Below are 13529 nucleotides of genomic sequence, written 5' to 3'. Positions count from 1 at the left end.
TGCTAAGTTAAGGCCTTCTAATTTAATAAGCAAACTCTTAATACATAACTCTAATGATTATGATATATTAATACAAATTCAAAACATTATTACATAATTAATTCAGAATTAACAAGCTTTTCACTAGTCTTCGTATACATTGGTAGCCACTACCTGTGGGCACATTTCAAACATGTGCATTATTTTCTATGTTAACACATTTTCTATGCAGCTTCATCACACAACTTATTGGAAACTTTTCATGTTAATATTGCTTTTAAAAGACACACTCCTACAGGGCCTGGGTGCTGATGGCTGCTGATTTGGCTGGGCTGAAGCAGAGCTTCAGCTCTTTGTGTCTTACTCCATGCCTGGCCTGGTCATGCCCACCACCCCCTTTTTATTTTCATAGCATATGCTTCCAATAAACAATTAAAAATAAACAGCATCAACAGCTTGCCAAAACCAGAGCTGCTAGATTTGCAAGTGCTTGATATCATGCAGAATACACAAATGGGGCTCAATAACACCGCTGGCCTACAGTGAATGTGGTAACTTAATTTGTTTTTAAATGTTTAACATCTGAAATGTCCTTCATGTATGCAACTGAATTGTGCGAAATACAGCCTATGTCAATGTTTAACCTCGCCTCAGCACTACCTACTCATTTTGAAATGGTTCTGAAAACGATTTTGAAAATATTTCAGATAACAAGAACAGCAGAGAAAATGTGCTAGCAAAAACTGTTTGTTACAGCGTGCGAGGTTAAGAAGTCATCATTTATAATACTGCTTTCATAACTTATGGAATCCAATTTCATGAATACACATGCAGAGTCTAACTAATGCATAATTACTTGGTCCACTTCACCATCTTTCGGAGTTATTTGTAAACCACAGATTAGCATTTATTCATAGAGACAAAGGCAGCACGAGTCACGAAATAAATTATAGCGAACAAGCTTGTTCCGTTTACTTCTTGTGTAATCCCTGTGAAATGAAGGGGCAACAGGCCCATTATTCTCATAAATCAAAAGGGAAGCACCCTTTAATTTCCGTAACACTATGAGGGCAAACGAAAAAGAAGCCTAAAGACCATAAAATGTCTGTTTATTGTAGTGGTCACGAAGTCAAAGTTTACAGTAGCTTTTATAACATTTAATATACATCACCATAGTCACTGGCTGTGCTTACGGAGGTTTATGTGTGCAAAGAATAAAACGACAAATTAGAGTTCAGATAAGCGTATACAAAGGGTCTCGTTTATCGTACTTTTGGCGCCATTAGCTCGAATAAATGACCTGGTGTTAAATGGGATACTTCCCACCCCCAGCAAATGTATTTAACCTACTGAAAAATAAACAATAAATAATAACTATGACTGCTAATTAAGGATTTGCCATCTGGATTTTGAATTTGACTAAGCTCTGCTATTGTGTCCTCTCTAAATAAGTTGATTAACAACCCTGTGAGCTCTCAGTAAGCAGAACTATGAGGCAAAAGTTACTGCATGTGTGAGGTAATAAACATTCATGTATGAAAATGAGGTTTAAAGCAGGTGAGTTGTTGCACCCAATTTACACAAGAGAAATAAAAATAGGAAACATTGTGTGCAGATGTTTCATGCTGAATTTGCACATGGTATGGCAATAACTTTCTCATGCTCAATTTGCTTATGGTAGCACCACACTGTTTTCACCATAAATTATGTATTATACTTTGCGTGGCTTTGAATAGCTTCAAAAATATGGAGTAAGTCAAGGCAGCAGTAATCGCTGCACTGACTTACTCTGCCCCAGGGAGGCTTTCCATGGTTCTGCAGCACACACAAAAAGAGGAAAAGCCTCTCAGGGTTGTTTTTATGCAGGAAGGGACACTGCATGGAACACAGGCACCCTTGCACCATGGCTTCCAAAAGGGAAACAATGCAGGAGGAATTTACAGGAATGCACCATATTGGATAAATACGGCACATTCCTGTCCTTTCCTTGTGACGCATGCAGCGCAGAAATGTGACTTGCTGTGCTGCCCTGTGCCACAAAACCCATAAATATGGGCCTTTGTTTCTGTTCATCTACACATTACTTAGCCCTGTTGGGTGCTATACTAAACTATCCTAAGCATGGTTTTCTGGTTTTAGCTAACATAGGAGAATAGATCTGTGGGACTGACAGGTACCCCTCAACTCACTCATTTGTTTTACAATCTGCTTTTTCTAATGAATAAATAATGCATACAAAAAACAAATGGTTTCATTATGATCAAATTTACTTATTCTTTTTGGTTTCATAACTGGTTTCATAATGTAAAAAACAACACACCTTTATACTGATTAACGATCTTTAGATCGCATTTTGGTTTCTCTAATTTAAGCATTTTTAAAAACAGATAATAAATGTATGTTGTAATCATTTTAACACCAGTACATATGTTCAGGGTCCTCATGTACAAACAGTTGCAGTATTCACAAACCCTCTGATTTTTTAAATCTGAGGGTTTGTTAATGCTAAAGCCCTTTTTGAAATGTATAAAGCCCATTTAATGATGTGGAGAAGGTTTTCCGTATAGTTAAATGTGTTCAGCAAACCATTATGAATTGTTGTTTGGAAGGAATGTGTTAAAGCTGCCCCCTCCAAATACCAACTCGTGAAGGTATGTTTTCATGATTTGCTACCTAAATCCTGTGGAAAAACATTAGTATTTTATCACTACATCAAAGACGGTGATAACCCATTTGCCAACGAGAAGCAGTCCCCAAGGGACCCTTTCCCCTTTGTGAATGTTTAAAAAAACATTTTTAGGAGCATGCAGTGGTCTTAAAAGTAAAACATATTTGTAAAACATGCTGCTTTTGATTATAGACACATCCCAATTTCGATTTAGGAAAACGGGCTGCGTTTTGGAAAAAAGGACTGCTTCATTGAAAAGCAATCTTTGACATCTTGGTCAGCTGACTCCAGCGATCCACCATGTGTGTGATTGAAGCCAGTCCGAATGGGTGGCATTTTGTGACCTATTTCAGAATTATTTATGAGGCAGGCTGAATTGCAACCCACTACATCTCTGTGTTAGGTGTACTGACCTATCAATAAATAGGTTGGTCAGCAAAATACAAATGCATTGGGAAAAAGTCCCTGGGCAAATTGCAACCACTTTTACCAAATGCATTTTTAGTGTGGGGTCCTAGATTACCTCATTAGTGCTTCTTGTGCAAGATTCATATACGTGGAGCTCAGTATAGTAAACCTAAACTTACTTATATATGCTTGCTTTGTCAATGTTTCATTTGCTGATTTTTGATACAATACTTTCACTGTACATTATTTAAAGATAATGGGGGTCATTCCTAGATTGGCGGGCGGCGGTCGCCGCCCGCCAAGCGGGAACCACCAGAAGACCGTACCGCGGTCAAAGGACCGCGGCGGTCATTCTGAGTTTCCCGCTGGGCTGGCGGGCGACCGCCAGAAGGCCGCCCGCCCACCCAGCGGGAAACCCCCTTTCACGAGGATGCCGGTTCCGAATGGAGCCGGCGGAGTGGAAGGGGTGCGACGGGTGAAGTGGCACCCGTCGCGATTTTCAGTGTCTGCATAGCAGACACTGAAAATCTTAATGGGGCCCTGTTAGGGGGCCCCTGCACTGCCCATGCCAGTGGCATGGGCAGTGCAGGGGCCCCCAGGGGCCCCACGACACCCGTTCCCGCCATCCTGTTCCTGGCGGTAAGAACCACCAGGAACAGGATGGCGGTAAGGGGGTCGGAATCCCCATGGCGGTGCTGCAAGCAGCGCCGCCGTGGAGGATTCCCTGGGGCAGCGGGAAACCGGCGGGACACCGCCGGTTTCCCGTTTTTGACCGCGGCTTTACCGCCGCAGTCAGAATGCCCCCGGAAGCACCGCCAGCCTGTTGCTGGTGCTTCCTCAGGCACCTACCCTGTCGGTCATAGACCGCCAGGGTAGGAATGACCCCCAATGTATCCAGGCCCATACATCCATATTCAATGGACAAGGTTCCCTGTGTGGCTCTGAGACAATGTGCTAATTGGTGATACCTCCAGTGACCGGAGCCCGGGAGACCGAACTCAGTCTCCACTGTGTGAAATGATTTGAAATGTGTCTCATTCTATAGTTGCTCTTTATGCTTCAAGCCACACTGATACCAGGGTGCAAATAGTAATTAAAAAAATAATTGGAATACTTGTAATTTGCATTTCAGCATTGTGTTAAATCAGGGCCCGTTTGTAGAGCAGAGGGGAAATTCACACAGTTATAGTTTTGTTCTTCTCCTAGCCCATGTATTAGACCCTCCCACACACTGGGGCAGTGGGAATTCCGCTTGGTAGGACTTCAATCACTGTCTGCAAGTTCCCAGGTTTCCTGTCACATAAACATAGGAAAAAAGGAAATAATGAGTAAAAGGCATATGTGGATCTATGTGACCTATCTCACTGTAGACTCCCCTGAGTTTGTGGGTTTCAAAAATATCCACAGTTGGAAAACTATAGCCAATCAACAAGGCAGGTTAGAGGAAATTAGGATTTACCCTAGTTCTGCTAGACTGTAAGTAAAAACTACACATAAAAGAACCCACATTTTTTCTCACTTGCCATGGGCATGAGATGGTCTAGGACACAGGGAAAATACTGTTGAGGCTTTAGGGGTGAGGGTGCAGCCTTAAGTCAAGATCGGCCATCCCCCACCCCATTCGTTTTTTTAATGCAGTCTTCTCATTAGTCGACTTTCTGTCCTCACAGAGGCAGGTAAGGGGTAAATCTTTCAATCTCCCACCCCCTGGTGGGTGGAAGGACTGTTGGAGCATTAGGGTATTTGGCATGGCCCGATGAGATTTGGACCCTAGTCCATTCCTTTTTTATACATCCCCGGGGCTTCTAAGCTTTTGGTACCTTCCCTTACACCTCCACCCAGGGAGGCAGGTGGGGGGAAACCCTCCAATCTGTCCCTGAGTAAGCAGAAAGTCTCTTGGGTCCTTTTTGTGGTGCAGGTGAGGCACACTGCTTGGGTGGACTGCTCCACCTCATTTTTGTTTAAATAATCCATGGTTTCTATTGTTTTTTTCAGCCTCCTGTAGGTCAGATTGAGGGGACAGTCTGCGAATCTGTCCCCCAGCAAGGCAAGAAAGACTGTTGGGCCCATTTGGCGGTGGAGTCTTGCCCAAAACGTGGATGGTCCGTCTTCACTCCAACCTTTGTTTAAAAAACAGAATCCCTCACCTTTCCAATTTGTCCCCTCCCAGGAGAAGGTATAAAGACTGTTAGGCAATCTTGGGGTGAAGGGCTAACACAATGCCTGGGCAGGACACATCTGGGGAGGGCAGATTGGGGGTAAAACTCCTAATCTTTCCCACAGAGGCAGAAAGATTGTTGGGGATCTATGGGGTCGGGCATGACCTAATGCCAAGGCAGACCATACCACCAAATGTTTTTAATTGAATAAAATTCCCTGGGTCTAGTAGGCTTTCTGCCCCACTGGAGGGGTGTTAGACCTGGCATCCTTGGCATGGTTGCCCCTCTAACGTTTTGCCTTTAACACTCCTGTTTTGCTGACTTCACTTTTGCTGGCCTTAGGATCGTGCACTTTACCACTGCTAACCAGTGCAAAACTGCCTCCCTCATGGTAGAATTTGATTACACCCAATTGACATATTTGTTTTACTTGTAAGTCCCTAGCAAAGCGGTACTACATGTGCCCAGGGCATATAAGTTAAATGCCACAAGTGGGCCCGCAGCTCTGGTTGTGCCACCCACACAAGTAGCCCTTTAAACATGTCTCAGGTCTGCTACTACAGCCTGTGTGTGAAGTTTTTAAACTACTATGTCGACCTGGGAAAATAAACCTTAATTTCTCATACACCGAGGTCACCTCTAGGGCAAGCCCTGGGCTGCCCAAAGGGCAGAGGGCAGAGTATTTAAAACTTTTAAATGTTACATGTCCTGGTAGTGTAAAATTCTCAAATTAGTTTTTCACTACTGCAAGGCTTACCTCTCCCATAGGATGACATTGGAGTTACCTTATTATATGTAATGGGCTGTTAATTCCAAATGGGAACAAATAACCAGTTTACTTTTGGTGTCTTTGGAATTGGAATGGAAAATTCTCTCTTATTTTGAATTACAATTTTGAAAATGCCACTTTTAGAAAGTTGCCATTTTTCTGTCTTAGCCATTCAGTGCCTGCAGCCTGTCTCTGGGCCACATGACTGGGTGCAGCTGACAGTTGGGCTTTGTGTATTCCTCCTAAATAGCCACACACAATAAATAGCTAAAGTGTGCATGGACGGGCCATCACTTGAAGGATGGAAGGGCGGAGCTGGCACAGCCTTACTGATACATGAATAGGCTATTTCCTGCCTCCTGACAAAGGGCTGTGTACCACCTGTAGTTATTGTGGAGGGAGCCAAAGCGTGGAAGGCAGGAAACCTGTGTATGTCAAAGAAAAATCTCTAGAACCTTCTCCCACTTCAAACGAAAGGACCAGGTTTAAATATTGGACCTCAGAGACCAACTCTTAAGTACACTTCTGGTCCTGTGGATACTCTGCGAGGGTGAAGGACTTCTGTGCTGCTGAAAGAATTACCACTCTGCTGCTCTGAAGGGCTGTTGCCCTGTTGCACTGACCTGCTGCCCTCTGCCTGTGTGAGAAGGACTGGACCTGCATCTGTTATACCGAGGACTCCACAGTGACTTCAAGGGCTTGTTGAATGGCCTCCTGACTAGAGGCTTGGGTACAGAACGCTCCAACAACCTCGACCTCAGCATCTGGACTCTGCCATTTGTGAGTCCTACCTGACAAATGGTGCCAGCCCATCTATGGATCCCACAGAACCAACACAGCTTCTCTGCTGCATGGCACTAATCCAAGCAAAACCGACACATCATGTCTGCTGTGAGAATTCCCTCCACACAAGGAATTCACATCAACCTTACAGCCTGCAACAGAACCACCACTGTGCGAAGCTTACCCAATATAGTCACTCACATCTCAAATTTCTGGTTGATGGCAGCTTTGACAATGAGGCAGGTTCTCACACCACAGCCTTTCAGCTCATTGGAATGGAGTCATCCTTGATGCTGGGCTTTGCATTGAATGCCCTCATAGATGGATTTCTCAACAATGATGCATGACCTCAAATTGCAGCTTTGCAGCTCCTTAGTAATGACCCATTATCTCAGCTGCGCGATACATATTCAATGTGGCACCTTATTTTTGTTCAGCAAGCCTAAGTGGGTCCTCATAGCCGGCCCGCACTCCAGCGCATTCAGTCTCACCTTGTGACTTTGTCCCAGTCTGGCATGACCAGATACCCACAGTTGGTGCTTTGTGCTTTTTGGTTCTATTGTTGATGAAATCTTTAAACTTGCATAACCCCGGTTCAACTGATTGGATTTTAGTTTTTTTAGTCTTGATTTATTTATTAAAATGCACTCTATTTTTCTAAATTGGTGTGGGATTTGGCTTGTGTTGTGTTTTCACTTTATTACTGTTTGAAGCATAAATGCTTTACACAGTGCCTCTAAGTTAAGCTTGACTGCTCTGTGCCAAGCCCTTCTGAGCACAGGTTATTTTGGGTTGACTTGTGATTCACCCTGACATGGATTGTGGTTGTTGTTTGAGTAGGGTTTCACCCTGCTCTACCAGTAATCAAATTTCTTACAGGCATACTGATGTGGGGGGGGGGGTTTGAAATCTGCCCAGCGGGTGTCAGAAATGCTGTTTGGTCCTGTAGGAGAGAGTCTGTCTGAATGCCAGGGATTGCCACCTAAATGCTGAACTTTTTAAAATTATTACCTAGTGTCCAATGAGCTCACCCCAGGAATACAGAGTGAGGTAACTCTTATTCCTCCCCAGGAAGGTGCTGAAAGGCTGTTGACCATTTAAGTGGTGGGGCATGAATCGATTTTGATGTCAAGGTAGGTCGGCCCACATTAAAAAATATTGTCAGAGTAAACCCCCAGGCGCCCTTGCCAGGGGAGGCTGAAAGTCAGAAATTATTTTTTGGCAGGGGGCACTTGCCCAAGTTTTGAGAAGCGCTTCTCTGTCCTTGGTGTCCAGTGGGTGGATCCCTGCTTGGAGACAGCCATACCTCAGTGATCCCAAAGCAGGCATCCAGTAGGATGGTGTATGATTTGAAAGGGCACATTGCTCCCTTTCAAACGGTACCCCTCCACACTGATCGGTGCTCAAGAGGCTGAGATCTGCCCCAGAGCACCAATCAAGGCTAAAGCAGTCAGCACCCTCAGTTTCACTGCGGATCATATCTCAGGAAGTTAGGTGCAAGGGACGCTCTTCTCTCATGTCATGAAGTCAATGAAAAAAGAAAATCCTGGTGAAAGCACTAGAAGGAATGTCTACCCTTCACAGAGGATGAGATGTTAACATCCCCAAGACTAGAGAAGTACTATGGAGGAATTGAGCCTCTCACTCTCCACAGTACATAGGTTAAAAGTATTCTGTTAGCGATATTCACATTTTCTTTTATATGTTTGAGGACATACAAACACATATCCTTGTCATACATACACAAACGCTTTGTCTGTTTTAAACATCACAGGTTAAAAAACACATTCATTTCTGAATCCTCAAACCTAAAAATAGTCCCTGCATTCTGACTGTAAAATATCTACTTTCTATTTTGCAAATTTGTAGCTCTTTCTTATCACCCTAAAAGGTGATATCATTTGTATTATGCCCATTAAATGAAATTCCATGAAAGCCAATAAAGTGTATCGCTAAAGGAGATAATACCTTCGTACTTCCTTTAAATTACCTTGCTGCTGAAGCATTTCCATTGTTATTGTGGTGCTAAAATATGCCTTGTCCAACAGATACTCTCTGATAAATTTACCATATGTCTGGTTGAACAGTCAATGAATTGAGTGTTACTGTGGGTTCTAAGTGTGTTATACTGATGTGTTTCTGTTAATTCATGCTTGCATGACACACATTACATTTAGCACAGCTACAGAATCCTTCTGGTGGAAGTTTCAAACTTGTTCTAGTAATAACAATAGGCCTGATTTAAGGTTTGACATCTTTACTCCACCTGACAAATTAAGAGTTGTTCACTGTCGGTGTTGAAAAGGTTTGATAGATGGAACCATCACACATGACATACTCTGTTTGGGCTGTCAGAGGAGTATCTCGGCGACAGAGCTGGAGTAGGCTTTGTTTTTCACATACTGTTGGTCTGAACAGCGCTAAATTGGGTAGGCGTACCAGGAGTTTGGCAGAAAGGGCACTCCGTCACTGTTGTGAAGGGTTACCTCCTTGCCAAATTGTAAATTCGCCTCACACTGTCCAGTGGAGTTTAGTTTCATATAGATCATGTGCACTACTAAAGTAATGAAAGAGTTCTCAGCTACAACTCCTCTTATCAGGTATTGTTTTATATTACTTTATAATGCCATGTATTTCATTAGAATTTGAAGACCACTGTGATATGAATCATACGACTTGCCAAGTGTATGTATTCCTCTATGGGTTAAAGTCTCCATCTGCTTTGTTCTAGATATCTGACTTGGTTTTTTGCATTTCATTATTTTTCCTCACTCTATTATCCATTCATTGTATTCTTTTTTCACAAGTCTTTTTATGCTCTGTTTAACTTCATTATCCTAAATGTCATTGCTACTGCCTGGTTCCCCTTTTTGTAACTTTCATCTACATATGTTTGGAGTAGAAGTTGTCTGAATAAATGTAGTATTTGCTACTATATCTTTTCTGCAAATTGTCATACGTGTTTGTACCACAGATAAACATACCTCCAAATCCCAAAATGATACACTATACTAAAACTAGGCATCAATTTCAAACATAACTGTATAGTGTTCAGATATGTGTTAACTCTAACATCTCAAGATGCCCAATATAACTAGTATGTGGTCTAAAAAACTCAGGCGCAGTAAATGCCTAATATTCCTCTGCCTTCTTGAAATAGGCTGTCTCTCTCCCCATCCAACCAATTAATTGGTTCATATAAGATGTTCTTAGCGTTCTTAGCATTGAAGAGATATGTGCTCAATTCAATAATTCAGCCAAGAGTAGATGTGACTTACTCCTTGACATCCAGGAATACATCAAGAGTAAAACACACTTACAAAAGAATCTTTAGGATATCTGTTCCTATATTTTTACCGAATCATAAATGCACTGAGCTTTAATTTCAAAAGTCAAAAATTTACACCCAGAGAATCATGTTCATTACAGTGAACTTCTATCTTTATGGGTGGGAAATAAAGATCTTTCTAGTAGATGCCTCAGGTCGGGGAGTCACAGCATCCCCCTTTTAGGTTTTGAATTCTTTTATGAATTTCAAGTTTGTCACATGTTAGTTTAAGTTAGTTTGGGAAAGAGCACCCCTACTATCTGAATACATTTTATATTGTTAGGATACAGCACACTTCTAAAAGACTATGGTGGTCATTCTGACCTCGGCGGTAAAAGGCGCCTACCGCCGGTCAGAAATCCTCCATAATCCCGCTGCGGTCGCGGAAACCCGCCACGGTCATTCTGACCCGCAGAAGGCAAACCTCCGAAAATCCGACCGCCACAACAGACCGCCAGACCAGCGGTCGGCGGAAAGGTGGAGGTGACCAAACCTCCACCGCCACGCCAACAGAAATACGCCCATGCCATTACGACCCACGAATCCACGCGGCGGTCATTCAAACGCGGTATTCCATTGGCGGGACACACCGGCGCGGTCAGAATACACACAAACGAACAAAACTCACCCACATTGGACGATTTGAATCCCACACACCTGATACACATACACACACCACTCCCACACACACAATACAATATAAAACACCCACCCACATCACCCACAAACCCCTACGCTTAAAAATTCGTAAAGAAGACAAGAGCGAGACACCAGCATCCAAAACATAACAGCCACAGCCACTCAACACCATCACCCACACACTATCCACACACAAAACAACACACACCACCACACTCAACTCACTTAAATACACATACTCCACCCCACACATCATACACACCACCCCATGGCACCCCAAAGACAACCCCGCTTCACAGACGAAGAACTCAGGGTTATGGTGGAGGAAATCGTTCGTGTAGAGCCCCAGCTGTTCGGCACACAGATACAATACACCAGCATTGCCCGGAGGACGGAGCTATGGCAGAGGATTGTCGACAGGGTGAACGCAGTGGGACAGCACCCCAGAAATCGGGAAGACATCAGGAAGCGATGGAACGACCTACGGGGGAAGGTGCGTTCCATGGTATCCAGGCACAACATCGCCGTGCAGAAGACTGGCGGAGGACCCCCACCTCAACCCCCACAATTCACATCATGGGAGGAGGAAGTCTTGAACATCCTGCATCCTGACGGCCTCGCAGGAGTCGGCGGAGGAATGGATACTGGTAAGTTGAAGCTTCAATACTGCTTCCCCCCCACCTGCATGCCAAATCAGACCCCAACCCTCACCCCCATCCTCGAACCCCACCCTCACCCCCACCCCCATCCTCACCCTCACCCCCACCACCATCCTCACCCCCACCACCATCCTCACCCCCACCCCCAGCACACCTATTCCCCGCCAATGTCTCACCATCACAACCCACACATCCCAAAACCTAGGCCTGCATGCGTCCACTAAGCATGGACACCCATCACCAAAGCATGCCCAATGCATATACACATCCCCCCCACAAGCCACCCTCACCAAAGCCCCCACACACGAATGCCAGCACTTGGGGACACGGGAACCCACAGATACACCCATATGCCACACATTGAAACTATAACCATACCTCTATACCCCTGCAGGACCCGACCGTCAACACACCGCGGCGGAGAGTCCAGAATTATCCACACCCCCCACCCAAGAGGCCGTCAGCGATGACAGCAGCTCTGTCGATCTGGACACCGATGACCAGCCCGGACCATCGGGGACCTCTGGACAGTCGGTTCCCCTCACACAGGCACAGGCCACTATAGACCCTAACCCCTCTGGGAACACCAGCACAGCTCCCACCCAGCGGGCCCATGCCTCTGTCTCCAGGGCGCGTCAATCTGCAGTGTGTCTACCACTACAGGGCACCCAGGATAACCCACCACCCCAACAACAACAGGGACCTGGGGGCAGTGGTAGTGGGCACACCGGCCAGGGGGCAGAGGCCCAGGGAAACAGGGCAACTCGGCGGGCAGCTGTGCGACAGGGGGGGGAGGAGAGGCCCAGGGAACCCACTCTCCACGAGGTCCTCACCACCATCATGGGAGCATACAACCGCTCCCAGGAGACGATGGCGACGGTACTGGCCCGGTTCCAGGAGATCCAGGTGCTGCAGGAGGAACACTATCGGGGGTACAGGGAGGACATCAGAGCCACCAACACCACCCTGGTTACCATGGTAGGGCTGCTGCAGGACCTCGTAAACAGCAGGGCGGACACTGAACAACACCCAAGGGCCCCTGCCACTAGCCTGGACCAAGAACAGCCATCCACCTCCGCCGGCGCTAGTGGACAGGAGGCCCCCGCACAGCAGCAGCCCACCAGACCCCCACCTCCTGCAGGAGAAGAACCACCCCGCAAGAGGGCCCTGAGATCTCGCAAGACAGAGTAGGATGTCAAGACCCCCGCCAGCAATGGATACCACCTGATGTCATCCCACTGTCCCACATTGTCACCCTGTCCATCCTTGAACTGCCCATGCTCCATCTCTCCACAGGCCTCTGGACAATGCACCTGTGTGACTGTTACTCTGGACTCTGCCATGGACATTCCTTCACCATAGCCCCCACCCACTTGAAACCACCCATCCCATTTTGAGCACTTCAATAAACACCTATTTTGCACCAAAATATCAGGAGTCTGGCTGTGATTTCAATAGATTGTAATTGACATGACAGTGCAAATATGTCCTTGTACATGGTGAAGTCAACAAACAGCTGCCACAAAGCTGTAGTCCATGGGGAAACGAAGCACAGGACTCGTAGTGGGGACCCCAGATCTGAAATAGGGAGGGAAAAGCCAAAACTCAGTCATCATACACTGGGGCAAATAGACAGGCAGCAGAGATGCTGCAGAGTAGTTAACATTTACTAAATTATCTTTGAAATGTTACCTGTGTCCTATTGGAAGTACTGTTCAATGATTCTGTCCCTGTTGTCTGTTTCAGCCCCGTCGTCTTCCTCCTCGTCACTCTCCTCAGGTTCCACCGCTGCCACAACACCACCGTCTCGACCATCCTCCTGCAGGAAAGGCACCTGGCGGCGCAAAGCCAGGTTGTGAAGCATGCAGCAGGCCACGATGATGTGACACACCTTCTTAGGTGAGTACATTAGGGATCCACCGCTCATATGCTGGCACCTAAACCTGGCCTTTAGGAGGCCAAAGGTGCGTTCGATCACCCTCCTAGTACGCCCATGGGCCTCATTGTACCGTTCCTCTGCCCTGGTCCGGGGATTCCTTACTGGGGTCAGTAGCCACGACAGGTTGGGGTACCCAGAGTCCCCCACTAGCCATACACGGTGTCTCTGTAGCTGTTCCATCACGTAAGGGATGCTGCT

Source organism: Pleurodeles waltl, chromosome 10, assembly GCF_031143425.1.
Source record: "Pleurodeles waltl isolate 20211129_DDA chromosome 10, aPleWal1.hap1.20221129, whole genome shotgun sequence".
Classification (NCBI taxonomy): domain Eukaryota; kingdom Metazoa; phylum Chordata; class Amphibia; order Caudata; family Salamandridae; genus Pleurodeles; species Pleurodeles waltl.
This window is presented reverse-complemented; position numbering follows the sequence as displayed.